This window comes from Ambystoma mexicanum, chromosome 2p, assembly GCF_040938575.1.
Source record: "Ambystoma mexicanum isolate Mex_15411 chromosome 2p, UKY_AmexF1_1, whole genome shotgun sequence".
NCBI lineage: Eukaryota > Metazoa > Chordata > Amphibia > Caudata > Ambystomatidae > Ambystoma > Ambystoma mexicanum.
The window spans coordinates 223892678-223916362 of record NC_090923.1 but is presented as its reverse complement, the minus strand read 5'-3'; the positions used below and the strand labels follow the sequence as shown (position 1 = coordinate 223916362).

Sequence of the window (23685 nt, the reverse complement as noted above, 5' to 3'; positions counted from 1 at the left end):
TTCCTCTGTATGCAGAAAGAAACTGAATCAGGGCTATGGTTAACAGTGTAAGAAGAGAAGGAGGCGTGGCATCCTTATTGCTTATAGGAGCCATTTTAAAGGAAATCAAAGATTGGAAAGGACGAGACAGTCTATCAGAAGGCCTAATAGAAGCAACGTTGAGCTTACTCCTATTTGCAAAAAGCAAGCATCCCAAGGGAGTCAAAACACGTTTCTCAAACTGATTCAATTTAGCCCCATCGAAGTTCCCTGAGATGCTATCCTTCCAGCGACCAAAGAATAGTGCTCTAAGAGAAGCATAACATGCAGTTGTCAAAGGTAAATGATGAATATACCAACCTATCCCCTTAGCCCCGTGTTGCGGTAAATGCGAGCAAACCCAACAGTTGGACCTATTAAAGATGGCATGTGTAGCATTCATGATGAGTAATAGTGTATTGTTGTGATATCTCTGTCTATGCTGAGAATCCCTAGGAGATAGAGTTTGCAGATGCACAAAAGGAGTAGAAACAGTAGGTACATATTCAGTCGGTAACAAATTTTCGAGTGGATGTACTTCCTCTAGATACCAGAAGCCTAAAACAATGGGCCTCATTACGAGTCTGGCGGTAACTAAGGCGGTAAAACTGCCTGGTTACCGCCGAACTCGTATTACCATTCCGCCTCCGTGATTCCCGGAATTACCGGGGCATTACAACCCCGGTTTCCCGGGAATCACGGAGGTGGAATGGTGTAAATCCCCAGTCCCTATGGGACTCGATGGGAATGGGGATCCTGGAAACACCGGCAGCATCTCGTAATGCTGCCGGTGTTTCCTCGGCCGTCTGCAGGCGGGCGGTTTTAAACCCGCCAGGTTAAACCTGGCGGGAACATCACCTCCCACTTGCAGGAGTCGGGATCAGGCGGTCCGGAAAAAACGGTGGCGGTGGGTTTAACGCCACTGTTATTTCCGGACCGCCTGATTTGTAATGAGGCCCAATGACTATTATAAAACCAATTAACATTATCAAAAAACAGCAGTACGTTTTCGGGGCCCATGTTACAATCTGTCCTTTTTCGCAGCTGGTCACACGTTCGCTTATCAGTCCTGTACGAGCGGTAGCGATGGCAGGAATTGTAATCTTCAAACGAACATGCCAATATTTTTAGCTGGCGACCTCCAGGCCGAGCGTCTTCTTAGTCCTTCCACAAACCCTAGCCAACAGAATCCCCTAATAGACAATAGATCTGGCCAAAAAGGCAAGCCCTTGATGATTTTCCTCGATCGCACAGCCGAACCGTGCAGTAGGTCTATTTCCTAGGTCGCAGATCGTACCTCGTGCTTCCTGGTACTGAGTGATCTGAGAACAACGTGTCGTCACTTCCCGTTGGAAGTGACGTACCAAGAACAAGAGAGGATGCAAGATCCGGAACAACAGCTTCCGGAAAACAAAACTGTTGGAGAGTGTGGAGGCAAAATTGCTGTTTCCCCATGCCCCACGGGCTCAGGGAGAGTCTCTGATGCACTCTCGATGCTGTTTACTGCTTCGGGATCATTGATTGCAGCACTGGTGAGGGGTTCTGTTTCTTCTGTATCGTGTGGCACTGGACGCGGAATCTTCTTGGTGTGCGTTGCCTGGATCCAATTTTTCCAGCCAGCCACCCGCACTGCCATCTGCATGACCAGCAGGACTTGGAAGGGGCCCCGCCACCGAGGTGCAAGGCAAGAGGATCGCTCGAATGCTTTTATGAGGACCCAGTCACCGGGCCGTATGCTGTGACCGGGGCCCTCGTATCGTACAGGTAAAGCCTTTCGCACCTGGTGATAAATCAAATACAAGTTTTTAGTGAACTGGCTACAGTAATCTGAAAAAAGTACATTTTCTACATTTCGCAGTGAACGACTTTTCGGAAGGTTCCAGATATTAGCAGGCCTCCCCATAACCACCTCATAGGGAGAGAGCTCAGTCTTAGTTTGAGGGGTTGTAGGCATGGATGACAACACGATCGGTAAGGCGTCCGGCCATTTCAATTTGGTGCCGGCACACGTCTTAGCAAGCTTGTTTTTGATGATGCCGTTGTGTCTTTCTACTAGTCCGGCACTCTGAGCGTGTCTGGCCAAATGGAACCGTTTATCGATCTGTAATCCCGCGCATATCTGCAGAATTACAGCAGCGATAAAATGTGGACCATTGTCCGACCAGATGACTCTTGGTAGCCCGAACCTAGGGAAATACTCTTTTAACATAGTCTTTGCAGTAGTCATGGCTGTAGCGTCTTTAACAGGAAAAGCCTCAACCCATTTGCTAAAAGCACAAATGACAACTAACACGTATTTTAAGTTATTACATCGTTCCATTTCAATAAAATCAAAGGGTATAACCTCGAAGGGGACAGAAGGTGGACCAAAACTTCCCCTAGGAGTTGGCGTTCCCTTTCCCACATTATGCTGTAAGCAGATCATGCAGTTTTGGCCACAACGTTGAGCTACCTTAGAGATTTTGTCATTCACCCATACATTTTCCAATATTTTTGTAATCTTGCGAGCACATATATATGTGGGACCATGAGCCATAACAACCATCATCATAATGTATGCATCAGGAAGTAGCCACTTCCCTTCAACTCTGTCAACCCAACACCCATCATCATCAAGTTTCTCCAAGCCTTCAGCCCACTTTTTAGACTCTTCCAATGTGGCATCGGCTTGGATATCCCTCACAGAATCGATACTCTCATCCATAGTACATGCATTTGTGGCTTCCCTTGAAGTATATATGTCTGAAGAGAGATCAGTGGCAGTCTGTTTAGCTATCTGATCAGCAAAAGCATTCCCTTTTCCTATATCATCTACAATCTTTTGATGCGCTGCACATTTTACAATAGCTAACTAAGTAGGGAGTGCAAGCGCTGAGAGTAGCCGTACTATCAGGGAGCCATGCTGGATCTTTGTACCATGTGAAGTTAAGAACCCTCTTTCTGACCAAAGTCTCCCAAAGTTGTGAACCACCCCAAAGACATACTGACTGTCAGTGTATATGTTCACGGTAAGCCCTTCGGAAAGGTTGCAAGCTCGGGTCAATGCTATAATCTCTGCGGCCTGCACGGAGTTATGCATGATTCTATTGGTTTCCACAACCGTGCTCACCTTAGTGATTGCATAAGCAGCTGTGGATGTACCATCCGGAGGTTTGAAGCAGGAGCGATTGCAAAACAGCTCCCCTTGTGGATTGTTCAAAGGAGTATCTTTTAGAACAATTCTGCCCTTTGTCTCTTGTTCGGTAGTGTAAAGACAATCGTGTGACTCTTTGTCACTGCAAGCAGTACCTTGCGGGAAAGGTAAGAGTTCAGCTGGATTAAGAACACAACACCTCTTAATTTGGATGTGTGGTGCAAACAAGATCAATTCATATCTTGTCAACCGTGCGGAAGTGAGGTGTTGCATTTGAGTTCTGTTCAGTAGAACATCTACAGAGTGAGGCACCATTAGGGTTAAGCATGGCCTAGGACCATTCCCTCACTCTGTTTTACAGACGCAGCAACAGCGACAGCTCGCAAACATCTTGGCAAAGAGCATGCTACAGGATCAAGGGCGGAAGTAAAGTAACTGCACGGCCTATTCCATGGCAATGGCGAAGAAATGCCCTTCTTCGTCAGAGCCAACATCGGCTTAATCGTTAACGAGAAGTTGGGGATCCACTGCCTACAGTAAGAAGCCATTCCTATCAAGGCTCTAACTTCTTTCTGCGTATTTGGGACAGACATGCTAGAAATGAATTTTATCCTTTCAGGCGTCAATCTTCTTCCCTCCTTTGACAGGAGATAGCCTAAATAGGCGACCTCATGGCAATAATACTGACATTTCTTAAGCAAAGCTTTATGTCCATGTTTAGCCAGGTGAATAAGCAACAACACAGTGCCCTCCTTACAAGCGCTTTCTGAGTCAGCAGCTAAAAGTAAGTCATCAACATATTGAAGCAGTATACAAGTAGAGGGCAACTCAAGGGTATTGAGTTGTTCTTTCAGAGCCCTACTGTAGATGCTAGAACTTTCCGTGTAACCCTGTGGCGCACGGGTAAATGTGAAGGAGCGTCCCCCTAAGGTGAACGTGAACAAATATCTACTGTCCTTGTGTATAGGAATACTAAAGAAAGCATTCTTTAGATCCACAACACTAAAGTGAGTAGCGGAAGCCGGAATCATAGTTAATATCGTTGTCATATCAGGCACAATTGGAAATTGTGGAGCGACGATCTTATTTATGGCACGTAAATCAATTATGAAACGAAAAGGAATCGCATTATCGCCTTCTTTGTACACAGGCAAAATCGGACTATTGCACAAACTACCTGCAATTTCCTCAATCACCCCTCGATGTACAAAATCGGAGACGATGCATTTCAAAGCTTGCTCACCGTCGACTGAAATCTTATACTGCGGAATGCGCAGCAGTTTCACTCCATGTTTCAAAACAATCTTAACAGGCTCAATTTGTAAAACACCGACATCATTGTCGTCTACTGGCCATAAACCCTCCGAACATCACTAAATTCCGGCGGCAAAGGTCTAGTCAAGAATTAAGAGACAGAAAGTTGCTGTGGTGAAATCGTCAAACGCACTGCATCAGAGGAACAATGAATTACCGCATTTAATTCTTTCAACAGATTAAACCTCTCCAAATTCTCTCCACAATTCGAAGTCAAAAGGAAAGGACAATGGTCCGTAAACAGACCCAAAGAAATAGGTACCGGCGACAAAACTGGACAGACAACTGGTGTGCCAGAAAACTCTACAGAAACATTGGTTTGCCATGACAGTGGAATGTTTGGAACCCGAGAATGATCGATGGAACACTTTTGTGCCCCTGCATCTATTAAGAATAGATGCTTCCTATTTCCCACTAACATTTCAACGTAGGGACCTTTCTGATTAACGGGAATAGGCATAGGTTCCAAACCCTGCTTCGGGCAATCCTAGCGAAACAGAATATCGTTGAAAGGAAGTTCTTCAGAGAGGTAAGCGGCAGAAGGATGATCAAAAATGTTTCTAGTATCCACACTTGGTACCTGATTATCCTGTGAAAAAGGTTGCTGTGAATCTTGTGAAAACTGACCTGTACTAGGGCCCCCTACACCCAGGCGACCTCTGGGTCGTCTACCCATATTCCCAAATGTCTTATTGGACCTCTGCTGGAGGATCGGACATTGTGCACGCCAATTACCCTCTTGCCTACAATAGGCACACTGGTTAATGTTTACAGGACACAAGGGCACATTTCCTTGTGGAACATACTGACCTCTAATTTGTGAATTACCCCCTCTAGGGCCTCTAACAATTTGCTGTAATAATACTTTTGTTTGCAAATCGCCTTTTCTCTTTTCGACTCTTTCTTTTTCATTATTGACACGATTCTCATAGTACTGAGCCATGTGCAGTACTTCTGATTGAGACTTTGCTTGCCACGCGCTCTCAGAAGACATAATTTGCGACTGGATGTCAGGCAGCAATCCACGCACAAATTTGTCTACAAATAATCTTTTCCCAGACTCTGTGCCTAAATCTTGTCCACTGAAATCTGAGAATACCTGCTCGAACTGATTAAAGAACTCGGTAGCACCCTCAGACTTCCCTTGGACACAGGCGGTAAGCTTGTCCCAAATAATTATCTTTTTGGGAATTATAGTTTTCAATTTTGCAACTATTCTGTCAGGCAAGGTTAGTATCACCTGAGGCGGTCTTTCGCCAGCTGGCCTTTCTCCATCGAGTCTTATTATGTTAGCCCATGTACCTCCTAACCCTGGTACGTCATCTATAGTCCTAACCTGTTTCCAAAAAATTCTACGGGCAGGAGTACGGGAAATAACAAATCAACATCACTTAAAGTGAATATTGAGGATTGCAAAACAGACTATATTTCTTTATAGAACCCTGTCGGATTTTTCCTAATGTCGGGAATATATTGTCTAATGGTGTTCACTTCCTGTCTTGAGAACGGGACGTGAACAAACTGAGACACATAATGTGCAGGTATTTCCTCAGCAGCTGTACCCGCTACAGCATCAGCGGGGATCTCAACTTTTGGGACTAGTGCCGGAGGAACCTCTCTCATAGGCAACAGAGAAGTAGGCAACTCCGAACGCTTACTAAGCAACGGAGCCAAATCGAGCGCTAAAGCAGCTGAAGAAGTGTCAAATGAAACAGCTCTCTTGTAAATACTTAATAACTCTGCGGGACAACTAATCTTTCTTTTTACACACTCATCCTGTAAATATTCTACCACTACCTGTATCACTTTCCTCTGCATTTCTGGTGTATACTGACTACACGTGTCATATACTTCAACTGGAGTTATCGATGAGTCTGAGATCCATCTAATTGCGTCCTTAATGCAAATTCGCATTTCCTCAGATATCAATTTGCGACAAGGAAGGAACCATTTCTGCACATACATACTATCTCCATCTTCATCCTAATTCTGTAACCTTTCCAACTCCTTTCAATACTCAAATACCCTCTCAACATGCTCTTGTACCTTCTCCACAGTGTCTCTAGAGAACGCTAAGGTGTTCAGATCCCTCAACCCTTGTGGGAGATCTTTATTGTTTAATCTGTCCCACATTACACACAAATGGATCCCTAATCCCTCAATAAAAACATTTTTCTCAGGAAAATTGTCCATATTAGAAAGTGTGGCAAAAACATTAGCCTGATCATCCTTCTCCATACAATACTAAGCCCATGCAATCTATTCACGTTTTTTCTCTGGAGGTACAGTATTGCGAGTGACAACCCTTGATCCCGCTCCCTGATCTACTACAAGCGGTGCAGGACCATTTGGAAGAGAGAGAGTAGGCATGTTCAACGGAGGTGTTATCACTGGTACAACAGGAAAGAGCGGAGGAGCAGGTGGAGGAGCAGCAACAAAAGGAGGAGCAACGACTGGAGGAAGAGGAATGACAAGAGGAACGATAGGAGCAGAAGGAGGAATAACAGCAGGAAGAGGCAAAACAACAGGAAGAGGAACATACAGAGGTGGCGCAGTGGCACCAGGCCTTTGTTCAGTTAACAATTTATCGATAAGTTTGTCGGAAACATGAAAGTCTTTAGAAGGATACATTTTCTGGATTCCAAGTGAGAAAGCCCTATCCATATTCCTAGCTGACTTAGACTGCTTATCCTGGTCATATAACAACGCTTTTTCGGCGTTTGTCTTATGACGGCACGCATGTTTTTCTCTACTCTTAAGCTGCTGTAAAGCTTCTTTTTTCCAGTTCTGCAATACATCAAATGCTGCAGGTCTAGCCTTTTTCTTTAATAATATAGATTCTAAGTATTCAATAGGAGGAATTTCAAAACTACCATTGATTGGCCACTGAAGTTCAGAAGCATGTCTAGTTTGTCTGTGCCAAATATCATTAAACACTATACTACCAATGCCATGCTTACAGTACATAGTACAAGCCGGCGACCCCTCCTGTGGTGCTGGACGGCTAAATTCCAAAGATTGTCTGTCACTGCGGAATAATGCCCTAAAGCAGGCAGACAATTTCCCAGGCATGTCAGAATACTGGTGTTACCTTGTCAATAATTGTACTTGCAAGAACAATGCCCCAAAACAAATGATCAGGATACTTAAGAATCGGGTCACGACTCACCTGATCAAGCCTAAGGAGGTCCGATCAGATTACAAAGTTTTTCTAATGAATTTTATCTTGTGTTTGGTGATTTCGGCAAAACTGCCCGCCTCGATATGTGGACCCTCGTCAAGATGGCGACTCGGACCGCATGCTCACCTCCAGGGATCGGGCCGTGCAGCGCTGCTGAGGTGTCGTGTCTCAATCAAAAAGGGGCCCCTTTTAACACCGTCCGATCCCGTTCCGATAGCCGCGTCAACCTTCAACGAGTTGGCATCAATCTTGAGGGTCCCTATTCGGGCACCATCTGTGAAAGCAAAAGAAGATATTGAGGCTGAGTACCTTCAAAAGGAAATACACCAAACGCAGGTTATAAAGATACACAGATCTTTGTTCAAAGTAACTGAACAGTTTTCAGAGAAACGGAGTATCGGATCGCTATCAGGCCCTCAGTTCACCACAGCAAATACCAGCCCGTTCGGTGTGGGAAGTGAGTGGGGCTGTACATCAGAATAGTCGTGCCTTTTATTCAGGATGTTATCTGATGTTAAGCCCACTTGCAGGTTAACCATTTCCATGGGCTAGAGGTTCATGCCTAGTTAATTCCTAATTTATGCATCTATACATTTATGGATTATCCTTAATACATTCACCAACAAGTTACAATAGCAACAGTGTGTCTTCGGATTTCACATTGATCTTCCACATATATCTTAAACAATATAGTTAAACAGGTGTCTCGTTGGTACAGGTAATCCTCCATACATAGGTGAACGAAGGACAAAGTCTCAGTACATGACCCTAACATTTGGCCTGCAGGCAGTTTACACATTAGCTTGTACACAGAGGTCAAGATGGCCATGTTACATTCAAAACAACACTGTCCACCATCTTAGAACACACGGTGACTTTAGAAAGAGAATCTAAAATGGTGGATGAACCTAAAATGGTGGCTTACACAGATCTAAGGTCAGGACCTTGCAACGTGGATTTCCTCGCAGAGCGACTTGGCCTAGGCCAATATATATACATACGATCTAGAGGGTATAATATGTTTTCCCGTTCGACAACTTTCCATGCAAACAAAGTTTGGCAGCTGCCATGTTCGCAATAGAAAAGGCTACAAGCATAGTGATGGGATGCTGCATGACATTATTTGTTGAACACGCATTTGCCATTTTAGCAAAACCAAAAGGCATGCTGAATACTCAAAGGGCTTCTGCCTATGAGGTAATCATATCAACTCCAGCGATTAAAATAGTTTGATGTAAAATAGTGAATCCAGCTATGTTCATAGCTGAGCCAATCACTGAAGGAGAGCCTATACACGATTGTGCAGACTATGAAGAGTTCTGTGATGAGCTCCCTAGAATAAAGGAGAATGTGCTTGCAGGGGGAGATATTGTCTTCATTGACGGGTCATCAAGGATCGATCAAAATGATGGGCAAAGATATACAGGCACCGCAGTAGTGAAATATCTGGTAAATGGAGAATTTCAAGTGCTCGTGAGTATTGGCGTTGATACTCGCAATCGAGAATCATGCAGACCAGGAAGTAACAGTGTACAGCAACTCCGCCTATATGACATTGACGGTGCATGCAGGATTTGCGCGCTGGAAAAGGTGGGGCTACCTCCGAGCGGATAGCACGTCAGTGCAGCACGCAGCCTTATTGGACATGCTCATTAAGGCACTACAACTCCCGGTGGGCATACCAGTCATTAAATGCACAGCTCACACAAAAGGGACAGATTTTATCTCACGTGGAAATCAAGCAGCAGACACTCTAGCCAAGTGCATAGCACATACAGATACAGGGATGATAAATATTGAGACCATGAATGTGAATGAAAGAATGACTGTAATGATGATTGCGGATGGGGGATATAATCATATGTCTAAAACACAGATAGTGGAGCTTCAAGGAGAGGCACCACAAGAGGAAAAGAACTTGTGGAAGCGAAGAGGGTGTTCTTTAAACCCCTCTGAAGCATTGTGGCAACAAGACAGCACTGGTAAACCAGTGATTCTTATAGCCTTATTAAGGGTAGCGCTAGAACAGTTACACTACCCAGTGCATACAACTAGGGAGAATCTTGCTGTACCCATTGCTGAGGATTGGTTCATACCATACCTAATGGAGCATGTTGCATTTTCTATGGTAAATTGTATTGTTTGCCAACAATTCACAGCTGGGCATACACTGCGCGTAGTGAGGGGAATCATCCCAAGACCTAAAGGCCCTTTTCAGCACTTGCATATCAACTATGTTGACATGATACAAGTTTGCAATGGATATAGATACCTACATGTTGTGGTATGTCCTTTCTCTAGATGGATAGAGCCAGGTCCATGCACACACCCAGACTCTACCTGTGCAGCTAAGTTCTTAGTGCACAAAGTGTTTCCTAGATGGGGAGTGTGCGAAGTAATGAGATAAGATAATGAACCTCACTTTGTTAATACAGTTTTCGAGCAAGTCACATTGTTGCTTGGTATAAAACACAAGTTTTCTTCAACTTATCACCCGCAAGGAAACAAGATCTGTGAAAAGCTCAACAGCCTGTTAAAAGAAATAATAGCAAAGTTGAAGCTTACTTTGAAAAAAGGGTGGTTGCACTGCATACCACTGGCATTTTATGCATTGAGGAACCAACCAGGTTCAGTCCACCATCTTACACCGCACAAAATTGTGACAGAAAGGCGAATGAGGACACTTTTAATGCCTCCATCCCGAGTTAGAAGTGATGCTCAGCCAATGTCAGAAATTTTGAATTGCAAAACTATTTGAACTGTTTAACATCTAGTTTTTCTGTGATTTCAGGACAGTTGCAGAGATGAGGGTGTAGGGTAGTACAGAACACAGAAGGAGATGCTTCAACAACCCAAACTCCTGAATTTCTACATCCAAGAATTTACCCAGGAGATACGATCCTAATCTGTAACCACACAAGGAAAAAGTAGGATGAGCCCAGATTCAACGGTCCCTTTGTCGTTGAGGACATGACGCCATCTGCTTTCAAATTGCAGGGTAGGCGAGCTTGGATCTTCCTGGGAGACATCAAGATCTACTCCGGAGAAACCCCTCTGCCTGCACCCCACCGCGAAGAAGCTAAAATCATTGGGGAAGAACCACAGCACGCATAACCTGAAAAGTGGAAAGCGTGAAGAACCCTTTAATTGGACTGTGGATTGATTTTGGACACTCCCTTTTGAGCTATAAATAGAAGGATAAAAGGACACATTTGAACACTCTGTGCATCATAGTTTCAGAGTAAAATAAGATCTGCATTCTTAAAAGCCACAGTAGTTTCTTAAAAGCCACAGTAGTTTACTGACTTTGGACTGAGGCATACTTAAGCCTTGATAAGAATATGGATATGCAAAATTTTGATCGTGGACACAGCAATTGGAAGAGAGTACACTACCCTGATTCCTTTTACACAGAGTTCTTGTTTGGTTCTACTCATGGTGTTACCCAGTGATGACCTTTTTAGGTTCATACTTACGTATCTCGAGTGGGTGTTATGTTCTTATCTTACGTTGATGGGGAGAACCTGTTGCATTCCAGCTTATATTCAAAATACTGACAATGAACCCTCATAAGGAGATTGCTCATAGTCATCACTGAAGAGTTTTTGAAGTTGCCTGAGTTAAGTGAGGAAAATAAAAATGCCCTTATCAACCGACGCAGCACATAGACTAGTCAGTGTGATGATCTTTCGTCTAATTGAAGAATACCCGCATCCCGTTGGAAGCCACACAGATGTGGTAACTTTCCTGAGAGAAACAAGAAACACTGCAAACTTAAATGTGATCCTGGAAGGAATAATCATCCAGGTGGAAATCTATTCTGAGAAAAATCACAGAGCTGTGTAGAAACTTTCCTTCGAGGGACAGATTGAGGAATTTAATGAAGGAGAAAACTATTGGTTCATGCTGACAGGGAAGCAACATGTCATCTGGACTGAAGCAGATTTGAGGTATCGATTGGGAACTAATAAATGAAGCAGATTACATACAGGCTCACAAGGAGATTTTTCTTCACGATAAAGGAACATTTACAACCCAACTGGTGAAAAAACTTGTTCCAGAGAGAAAGATAAAGTCACTTCTTAAGGCATCCAGAAAGCAGATAGTTGATGGAGGACGAAGGCTGAATGAAGACAACAGCTGCCAGAAAGCAATCTAAATATGCAGAGCTATTAAAGTTGTTTTTTCCTTCCTTAGCATCAAATATTCGAGATGGGGAATCAAAGTAGTAATATTGTATTGCCCCATGAGGATAGACGTACACATTGTCCAAGAAGCAGATGCTGTTGACTAACTTACCACTGCATCATCTGCACATGCATTATATTCATACTCATATTGCTTTCACTGACAGTAAGAACTGCATTTTATATAGGAGCACATGATGCAAAGACTCCTGTATATGTTTCTGAGCAGAAGGAAAAAGGTAAGCGTGGCAACTACAAGGCAGCCTAGACCCTACATAGTTATTCCTGTCCCAGGAAAAAATGGGAAGATACCTGAGCTTGAAATGGATGTTGTCAGTAATAAAACAGACAAAGCACTTGGTTCAGAAACTGCTTTTAAACGCAGGAAACAGGGTCGGCAAATCAGACAAAGTAAGGGGTTGACAAAGGTTAAGCCTACACAGATAATGCATGCAGACACACCTGGTCTAGTGACAAGAGGTCCAAGCACAAGTCCCACAGAGAAATTACGTGCAGAGATTATAGCAGAATCTTTATGGCTGTTTTTATCTGCAGCTAGAAAAAGACAGACGGATAAAGAAAGACTTGCTGAACTTTCTTCTACACAGGGAACCCAGATGGATGTTCCTGCAAATCGACCAGCTAGAATAAGCTATGGTGATGCATTTAAGGAAAGAGTCATAGAAAACTACATGAAGACTTTGAGAACCAAAAGAAGCACTCAAGAAGATAATTATAAACTGAAATATTATATGGACAGCAGAGCACACTTGGTAAATAATATATGGTACAAACACATGAAAGAAGTTGGAAGAAGGACGTCAGATGAAGAATGCTTCGTATGTGCACTCCTGCCATACAGTATGGTGAAGTCGAACATCTTCATAGCTATTGAAATTGTTGTCCAAACAGCACATTGTCTTTTGCACATAGCACTTTGCAAAACAAGAGGTCAATTTATGGGAAGTGATGCTTCTCTCAAATGGGCAACTGAAAAGACAGATCCAGATGAAGATGACTACATACAAGATATAAAGTCAAGAAACAGAGCCCATACGAAGAATCATGTGATCAGATATGAGAAGCCTGGAGTAAAAGGAGATGGAATCAAGAAACTGGAGGTTACAGGATAATCTGCAGAAGAAGCTCGCAGATGGAAGAACAGAGTTCAAAAGCAAATCTGGGGAACAGTACTGTCACCAGACGGATGGGAGAAAGGAGTGGTGATCTGCAGAGCCTGGATGGTAACTGATCGTCCTGAATCCACTATTTTGAATGTACAGGAGATATGCAAACGATTGTGGCCAAAACTTTCTAAACTATTGACATGGGTCGAAGACAGAGGAGGATCCCTGCAAATAGTGCCTTTGGACAGCTCGAAGTTGTGTTTCAGAGGGAATGGTATAAGAAAAGTTAGAGAAAATCAAAAGTGCAATTGAATCTTCGATACATCAGGAATGGTGCATGGGACAGCAGTAATTATGGATCATTATTGGGATTGTGGATCCAAAGCCTACATCAGAATGCCAAAAGATTGGGGAGGAATCTGCACATTGGTGATTGTCTATGTTCCTGCATTAGTGATTCCTAAAGGTGATCTGAACATTGATAGTTTCCCGAAAGAAGATGCTCATCTGAGGAAGAAGAGATCTGTGGAGCTAATAAATTGAATGAAGAGAGAAAACTACTTTTCAGCCAAATCAATAGAAGCCTATGATGCTATACCATATGAACATAGACTTTTCAGCCAGACTTCTTCAGTGTTCACATTGATCTTCATGCCAAGGATCTAGGTTGGAGCAAATACCAAGTGGCTTCAGATCACCAGATGGGAATTACTACAGACGATTATTACTACCATAAAGGGATTCAATGCAATCAGAGAAGAACTGAGAGCCATAAGACTGATGACCCTCCAGAACAGATACTTCCTAGACATGATCACAGCGATGGATGGAGGTGTTTGTGCCAAAATTGTAAAATCATGTTGCACATTTATACCTTCTCATGATGATGAGAATGGAACACTGAGAGAGGCCATAGACATGCTGATGAAGCTCCATGGCCAGATGATAGAAGAGGTCAAAGACATTGCTGATGACAGCTGGTTTGGATCACTCTTCTCATGGGTTCGACAATGGATGGCAGATATGTTCAAGTTTTTAGGAGCTTTGTTATTATTAGTTATACTTGAATTCTGTGTGATCAAGATAATAATCTCACAATGCAAGAAGACCGCAAAGAAAGCCATAGGGATGAAAATCATGATTGATGTTGAACCAGGATGGAATCTAAAGATCTGACTGATGAAGAGATCAGAGACTTTGTGAAGGCCAATAACCATGCAGCAGAGGGAACAAAGTTCCTGTATCCAAAGGACCATAAGAAATATGTGGGAAGGTGGATCTATTGCAGTCCAAGTGGACAGTGCATGCTCATGACATGGAACAAGGATGAGCATGTGAAATCAGCTGGATGCTTGAAGGGAGTAATAAAAATATGGATTCCCAGGAAGCATTTCTTCAGACCTGGATGTCTAGATACAGAGGATGATGTGAGAGTGGTCAATAAATCGACCCAGAGGGGAGAGTGTAGAGGAGGAGCCAAATAGCCCCACTCAACCTGCCCTGCCTATATTACCTGAAGTGTATGAACCAAAATATGTGATGTATACTGAACAGGTGACCCAGCAAAGAGAAGAGTGCGGGCTCTGTGTAGTACCCATAAGAATACCTATACCTAAGAGAATATGGGAGGTAAAGTACCCATTGAGGAAACCATCCCTGCATACAAGACAATATGGTGGCCATTTGAACGAGACTCCTGATGAAACAAAGAAACTTAATGACCAGGATGAATGGTGACGTCATACAAAGTTGAATCGACACCCATATAGAAAGATAAACAGACCAGAGAGGCAGACGATTTATAAAGAACAAAGAAATGCCAAGGATAAGTGACCACAAACCTGATGTACAGATGCAATGTAATGCAAGCAGCAAAGTAATCATGAAGCTAGCAATCTGCTTTTAAATAGTTAGATTGCGGCAAGCACCAACATATACATATATACCTCATAGATACATATGGACAAGTAAAGGATGAATGTTTCCACTATGTATAAACAGTACTGAACAACGAGGAAGGCATCATTCAGTGTCGCAGTCAAGAAAAAGCATTGGATTTAACAGAATAAAAGTGCATCTAAGGTGTTCACTGAGCCAAGAAGGCCAAGGTCTTATCAAACTGGAATTGGCTGACATTAGATACAATTAACGTGAAAGAATAGACGCTCCTGTTCAGAAAGGTCAAGCAAAAACAAAAGAGACATCAGAGTACTATTGGAGAATAAAATCAAATACACGGAAAGGCTCAATTCATGGTGTCCAGTCACGTGATGGAAGAAAGTTAGACGAGGGAGATGATCACACCTACACATGGAAGCCACATAGTGCCCATACTCCTTAAACAGAGAAAAGTACAGACTCATGGCCAAATTCAAAGCTCTAATTGACCCTGGACCATTGAGGTAATGATGGATCACATTTTTAATTGGCGGGAATCTGGTATCAAGACAAGCTCACCCATACACGGAAAGGCTCAATTCATGGTGTCCAGTCACGTGATGGAAGAAAGTTAGACGAGGGAGATGATCACACCTACACATGGAAGCCACATAGTGCCCATACTCCTTAAACAGAGAAAAGTACAGACTCATGGCCAAATTCAAAGTTCTAATTGACCCTGGACCATTGAGGTGATGATGGATCACATTTTTAATTGGTGGGAATCTGGTATCAAGACAAGCTCACCCACACCTGGTTGTTCGGTCTGCGTTTTGCTCACGTAGGTGGAAAATTACTGACGGGTGTTAGTAGCCAACCAATTATAGGGGACCACGTAGTTGGGGGTCCTATAGTTTGTGTAGCCAATGGGATGTTGTACATTTAGTGACATTCATAGTGGCCATTTTTAAGGGCGAGCTTAGTTAACCCCTTTGATGTTAACTAACCTATTACCTCTCTCTGTTACTCCATACAGATATAGAACCTATATCTAGTTATTCACTTAGAACCAATCACACTTCCCAATAGGTTTTAGTAGTTTGCCACATAGGATGATGTTGGTAATGACGCAGGTCAGCACGTCAGTGATGACCACTTTTGGGTACCAAAGCCCAACTTTTTGATGATATAGTTAGAGTCAGAGTATCGAGCAATTGCTGATGTTCGTTGTACTCCCTGTTTTAAGATACTTTACATTAAAACAGATGAACTTTGCCAAACTATTTGTGTCGTCTTGATTATTGATGTATGAATAAAATCTGCATCCCCATCTATCTCCAGGGTACCGCTACTCATCTTAAAGGGCTGGAAGCCTCCAGTTCACTCGACTCCAACACCCCCTGTGTCCTCATCCTACTAGATCTCTCTTCTGCCTTTGACACTGTCAACCATGCCATCCTGCTCAACCGTCTCGTGATAACCTGGGTATCACCGATCAGGCCCTGGCATGGATGACCTCGTTCCGCTCCAATCGACCCTCTCAGTTCCAACTGGGGTCCTTCCTCTCCTCTGTCTCTATCTCTACCTCTGGTGTTCCCCAGTGGTCTAACCTCTCTCCCTGGCTGTTCAACCAATACCTGGCACTTCTTGCCCACAACATTGCCACTCTCTGCCCCAACTTCCAGTGCTATGCGGATGACACTCAGCTCATTTTCATGCTCCCTTCAGCCACCTCCTCTCCTTCTCTCATCTCTGACTGTCTGTCCGCCATCCAGGAGTGGTGTGCTGCCAATGATCTCTGCCTTAATGCCAGTAAGACCGAGATTCTTCTCATCGGCACACCTGCTCCCTCCTTTCCTGTCACTCTCTGGCCTGCCTCTCTTGGCCCTCTTCCTGCTCCCACCTGTGAGGCTAAAAACCTTTTTGTCATCTTCGACTCCACACTTTCCTTCTCTCCTCACATCTCTGACGTCTCTAAGAAGGCACACTAACAGCTGTACCTCCTCAGAGGTATTCTCCCTTTCCTCTCCTTCCCTCAGAAGCTCACTGTCTCCAGAGCTCTGGTTCTCTCTAGGCTGGACTACTGCAACAGCCTTTTTTTAAATCTGCCTGCATCTACTCTCCACCCTTTGCAACTCATCCAAAACAGGACTGTGAGACTTGTCCTTGGCCTCAAGCCCAGAGATCGTATCTCTCCAGGACTGAAATCACTGCACTGGCTCCCAGTGGCAGCGAGGATTAAGTTCAAAACCCTCTTCATTGTCCACAAGGCCTTCTGGGGCCTGGGACCTCAATACCTTAAACTCTCTTTTCCTAAATAGCTTTGTTCTTGAGCTCTTCGCTCATCCACCTCCAACTCCCTCAGGGTGAGACGCTTCTCCAAGCAGCAAGTTGGTGGTAGATCTCTTTCTTCTGCTGGGACCTCCTTCAGGAACAGTCTCCCTGCCTCTCTGAAACTTGAGGAGAACCACCTCTGGTTACAGAAGCACCTCAAAACCTTCCTCTTTGCTTCTGCTTTCTCTCCTCCTCTCCCCTGCTGATTCTCCTGGCGGAATCTGAAACTGCACTTTTTACTTTGCTACCCTCTGATCTTGGGCCCCGGTCCCCCCGCCAGTTGCACACCTGCACTGCCCCACTTGGCAAACGTTGAATTGGGGAATGTTTCTGTATCCCTACAGCCCCTACCAGCACTTGACACCTGATGTCTGCACTTACCCTTGCCACTAGCTGGCTGCACTTTTATTTATGGTCTTTATTTATTTTACTGTTATCCTATGTACTGCACTGCCCCCTCCCCCTTACCCCATGCACTTGTCCCCTTGTCCCCTCCCCTGCACTTGCGTGATCTCAATGTCACCTAGCCTAGTAGGATCATTGTCTCTGTCTTCCCTCTGTCTCCCCCACCTTGAAACACTTGTGGATAGGCGCGTTACAAATGCCATATCATAATCATGTCTCAGTGTTATCTATCATTGTGTCTCAGTGTTATCTTTATGTATTAGTGCTTTCTGCAAGCCTCAGTGGTGATTGCATGTCTCAGTGCTACCTTTATGTTAGCTTATATAGTGCTATGAACCCTCAGGCATCTGAGCGCTGCTTTTTATTACCCACAGTGTTTGGTACTCATTTATTGACCTCGGACGGATAAAAGGCTGAGGCTGGCCCTGCCAGGATTCAAACCTGTATCAGCAGGCTCTGCACGGATGTCAAAGCGAGCGCTCTACTCGCTGTGCTATCTGACCGGCTTTAACACTGGTAGTGCTAGTCTATAACCTGTTAGTGCTGTCTATAAGCCTCAGTGGTGATTGTATGTCTCAGTGTTATCTATCGTTGTGTCCCAGTGTTATCTTTATGTGTTAGTATCTTCAGGCATTGCTGATGTCTGTAAGCCTAAGTGGTGATTGCATGTCTCAACGTTATCTATCGTTGTGGTGGTTGCCAGGGCTGAACAAACAAACCAGTGCGGTAGAGACAATCCAAGCAGAAGTAGTTAATTGGGCCACTACCTTATTTAAATGTAAACAGATGCATTAAATATATCTATAAGTACAGTGACAAGCTATTGTCGGGGAGCACAGGTGCAAGCTGCTTCAGTTCCTCTATACAGTACCTCTGTAATTTGGATGTGCCTTTGATGTATATGTATCTCTATGGTGTGTCCATGCCATAGCGCAATCTGCATGGCTCAGGTTTCTATATAGGTCTCGAGTGTCTCTAAACCTTTGTGCTGTCTCTGTGCCCCTGTTATCTATATACTTCTGGGTTGCATCGTTGTTGTCATTTAAAACCTGTCTTGTATTTCTTTCTCAATTATATCACTGTGACTCTGGTGACCATACTCCTCTGTGATCTCTCTATGCTTTTGTGATATTACTCGGCGGCACTGTGTGCATCTGTGGTGTCTCCATGCTTCATTGCTGGGTGGTGGTGTGGGGGCGGGGCCTACAGTCTGTGTTTTATGAATGCCTCTGTCCTCTCTCTGTGCTCATGTTGTATTGATCACTCTCAGCTGTGTCTATGTCCCTGTGCGGTGCCTCTGTGGTTTCCCTTTGCCTCTCTCCAGTCTCTGCGTGTTGCATTGATGCCTTGGTGCCATCTGTGAGCACCTGTGTCTGCATTCCAGCATTGCAATAAGCGCCAGAGACACGCAGGTGCACAGTGTGCAATGCAGGCAATAGAGATTGGATAGACTTTGCACTCAGTGCTACTCCATTGACCTGAGGAGACTCCAAACACTATCAGATAACGAGGGTAACCCGGGGCAGACGTGGCCAAAGTCCTGCCTCGCCTCCGGGCGCCCGGTGTGGGCTGACACACTTCCTGTCTGCAGGGGACAGCGCGGAGCTCACACCTGGGCGGGGCGCTGCTCCCACATGACTCAGTCATGTGCAGGGAGGTGCAGGCTGTGAAAAATGCCTGGAAACCGCTGCGTAGACAGTGGGGTCAGGGCGCGGTTACAGCACAGCACAGGATCATTGCAAAAAAGCTTCTCCCTTGAACTAGTACCCATCATAGGCCACGCAAATTACAGCACATGTAACCTTCCAAACGTTTCATGTCTAAGGTTTACAGGTGGAAGTCGGTCTTCCCCAGAATGGGGGACTCCAAGCACTAACTAAAATAAATGCATGCTCATCTCTTTAAATCTCTGTCCCTTGTTTCATAGAAGTAAATTAATGTGTGGCAGTTTACTCCACTGAAAATAAGTCGTGGCATTTCATCAAAATCATTGTAATTAAGGCTCCCTGTGTTCTGATTTTTACACATAAATGCAGACGGAAATCTATCTGCTTTCTGTCTGAATTTATTTAAACAAATGGAAAAGGAGATCCCTCTGCTTGGTTCCCTACACTGTCAATCATGCATCGCAGGCCAATGACGTTGCAGACTGGCAGCATGGAGAGGCTGGAAGTTGCATGAAAAATACTATAAGTCCTTAGAATTGCTTACATCAGCAGTTATCACATAGGCAAACGTGTTAATATGGTAAAACAAAATGGAGCTGACACTAAGACGGAGTAACCCATTGGCAGGCTGAATGTGTGTTGTAATAAATGCATTCTTTTCAATTGGAATAAATGCAGAAAAATACTGGTTGAAAATTCTATTTTTGATTGACAAATAGTGATACCGAATGGTCGGGGCGAGTAACAGATGCAATAAAATAAAAATAAATAAAATAAATTAATGTAGATAAATACAGAAAAAATTGCCACAAATAAATATGGATATATACAGACAGAAATGATGAAAAAGTAAATACCATAAAACCCGGGAGACTTAATTCTAATGGAGGGTCCCTCATGACCATCCCCTGTGCCTCCCTTTTTACTTCTCTGGGGTCTGTCCCTAAAAATACATGATGACATTGCCACAATGCAATTTCAGCGAAGGTAATTGACTTCGGTGAAAGAACAGTACATGGCTTTTTCTCATTTCTTTTTTTACGTAACAGAGCACTGTACAGTGAAGGTAAATGTGGTACACAGACACAGTGACGTTGAGACAGTGAGATAATAAAACATGTATTGTGGCATGACACCAAAGGTGGTAGGTAGCATGCATAATGCTGCCAACCCACAACAGTGGACCCAGGTCCATATTCAACCCCACTCCTCTGGAAGCAAGCTTCTGAATCCATCCCAGCCTGGACCTTGTTCTCTTTGCAGAAGTGAGACATTGCTTATCCAGATGCAAAACAATAGCGGACTTCTGTCACTGGCAGCTTTCAAATGAGCTGCGCACTATTCGACTTGCCCACAGAATTGTACCCATCTACCCGGCTTTGCTGCTCTGTATCACTACTGACTGCTCTATCATACTCCTCCTTTGCCTCTCTAATAGGCACAGCGCTTTGATGCCATAACCTTTGGCAGGAGGCGCTATACAAATGCAAGATAACATAGCATATTAAGGCCTTACACCTAGTTCCAACAGAAGAATCGAAATCACTGGCCAAAGCTACGATGCATCTCTACCCCGCTCATATTTAATTTCTAATCATGCCTTCTCCAAAGTGATCCTAAAATCGCTGTGTGGGCCATCTTGTCCAGGATGTTTCACTCATTTCTTCCTTCTTCTGCTATGTCCAACATCAAATCTCAGTTGCACGAGCCTCATAAACGTGTCCGGTTCCAAATCCATTGGAACTATGTTGGTGAACACTATACCAATGGATTCACTAGTATTCACGCTGTACCCTCCAGGTTCATCCGCCCGCTATGAAGCTCAATGTCTCCAAGGTGGATATCCTGCTCCACAGTGGAGGAAGCACTGTAGAGTTCAACCTTGACTCTGACCTGTGCTTTCCTGCACAAATTACAAACATCTGCAAATCCTCAATGTAGTCGTTTTGCAACATGACCCATGCCTGACACCTCCTGTACCCATCCTTTGATCGAGTACTCCACCACGCCTACTCAAAACACCCAATTCTAATGAGAAAATAGGGGGGGGGAAATGGCATGTCTTGAAACTTGCTTCTTGCAAACTTAAAAAGACTAGTTTGTGAAGCAATCATTGTTTGGAAACCAAGATGGATAGAGTGTAGACCTCTACACTGTTGGCAGCACGTTGAGACGATGGCAGGAGTTCCTATCCCTCACTAAATGGCAGCTGTGCGCTATACAAGACCACTCCACAATACATTACAGCTGCAATGATGCCGCAGGGAAGGAGCAAGGTGCTGTCCCAATATGCACAAGAACGTGTGCTGGCAAACAGTTTGCTTCACCCAGAATTGATAATAGTATCCCTTTTTTTAGTATCTCGCTTAATGTCGGATTCCTTGACCTTCGAAGTACTGTTATAAAAGGTGTAATTATTACTCCGTTCAATGGTTCTGAATGTATCAACTTCAGAAGGATGAAGGCTCCTAGAGTCTGTGCAATATACTTTCCAAATATAAAACGAATGAAGCCCGGTGTCGAATGTCCAACTCCAGGCCTCGAGGGCCAGAAACCAGACAGGTTTTCAAGATATCCCTCATGAATATTCCTGAGAACAAATGTGCATATATTTAGAATCATTGTATGCAAATGTATCTCATTCATATAAATGCAGGCTATCCTGAAAATCTGACATGGATCCGGTCCTCGAGGCCTGGAGTTGGGCAACCACCCACTATCTTGATTTAGAAGTCTCCCTCTGGCCCAATGTCAGCAGAAGACGTTCTGCTCCTCCACTTCTACAATCTCCATGGGTGACCTGCCTCCCACCTACATCCCACAGTAGAAATTCTCGTTCTCTTATTCTAAGATCATAGAGGGGCCCCTCTCACAATCCAATGGCCAGTGGAACATATGCTGCAATTCTCTTTACCTCTGTGCTGCCTATATGCTTCTGTGGTGTCAGTAAACATCTGTGATATGTAAGTATGCCTCTGTAGGCATTGGCCTATATAGGAATTTCCTTCTTCTTACCGCCTTTCCTCATATGCTTTTTTTAAATTGTCTCCGCATCGTCTTTTTCTTTCTTTCTTTCTTTCTTTTCTCTTTCTTTCTTTCTTTCTTTCTTTCTTTCTTTCTTTCTTTCTTTCTTTCTTTCTTTCTTTCTTTCTTTCTTTCTTTCCTTCTTTGCTTCTTTCTTCTTTCTTTCTTTGCTTCTTTCTTTGTTTCTTTGTTTCTTTCTTTCTTTCTTTCTTTCTTTCATTCTTTCATTCTTTCCTTCTTTCTTTCCGTAGTTCTACTATTATTTCTGTCTTGCCTTTCCACCCCTTCTCTTTCGACGACTTTGTCCCCTCTCCTTCCTCTTTGCTGCACATGTCACTTCCCTTCGGGCGGCTGTGCAGTCTTTCTGTCCCCATCGTACCTGACACCTGCACCTCTCCCTGGCCTTTGTTATCAGATCTGGAGCACTCTCAAATCAGCCGGGCCTGGAGTGACTCACCGGCTGTGGGTGGATGTTGCAAAGATCCACACAAGCACCAGCTGGCCACGTTTCAAAGCATCAGCCCATGAAGCCAGAGCCAGGCGGGGAGCGGGCTAGAAAAGCGGGTGCAGAAGAGGCTGACTGCAGTGCTGTAGGTAGGGGCCATCAGCCATGGTGCAAGTAAAGAAAGCGAACCCCCCCCCACACACACAATTCCACTAAGGGGGCAGCAGAACTGACCTCCATCTGTTCCCCCGTCCACTGGCCTCTCTTGTGTTTTACCTCTGGCCTTTCTCCCCTATCTCTCTTTCGGTCTTCCCCTTCTACCTCTCTTCTCAGTCTCATACCTCTCGTTCGGTCTTCCCCTTTTTACCTCTCTTCTCAGTCTCATACCTCTCTTTCGGTCTCCCCCTTTTACCTCTCTTCTCAGTCTCCTACCTCTCTTTCGGTCTTCCCCTTTTACCTCTCTTCTCAGTCTCATACCTCTCTTTCGGTCTCCCCCTTTTACCTCTCTTCTCAGTCTCCTACCTCTCTTTCGGTCTTCCCCCTTTTACCTCTCTTCTCAGTCTCATACCTCTCTTTCGGTCTTGCCCGTCTACCTCTCTTCTCAGTCTCATACCTCTCTTTCAGTCTTCCCCTTGTACCTCTCTTCTCAGTCACATATTCCTCTTTCGGTCCTTCTCCTTATACCTCACTTCTCAGTCGCATACCTCTCTTTCGTTCTCCATTTTCAACCTCTCTTCTCAATCGTCTACCTCTCTTTCGGTCTCGACCTTCTACCTCTCTTCTCAGTCTTCTACCTCTCTTTCGGTCTCGACCTGTCTTCTCAGTCGCATATCTCTCTTTCTGTCTCCACCTTCTACCTCTCTTCTCAGTTGCCTACCTCTCTTTCTGTCTCCACCTTCTACCTCTCTTCTCTCTTTTCCCATATTTAATCACTCATCTTTCCTCCATCCTGCCTCATTCCCACTCTTCCCT

General features: G+C 44.2%; 1 long non-coding RNA gene across 1 annotated transcript; it reads right to left on the bottom strand.

The window, feature by feature from the left end:
- Window positions 1-964: 964 nt before the first annotated feature.
- LOC138566353 (uncharacterized) lies at window positions 965-22408 on the bottom strand. The gene is made up of 3 exons (XR_011301916.1): window positions 22260-22408; window positions 7773-7920; window positions 965-1798 (listed from the first exon to the last, which is right to left on the bottom strand). It is a non-coding gene; the product is annotated as an uncharacterized lncRNA (long non-coding RNA).
- Between the last annotated feature and the right edge of the window lie 1277 nt (window positions 22409-23685).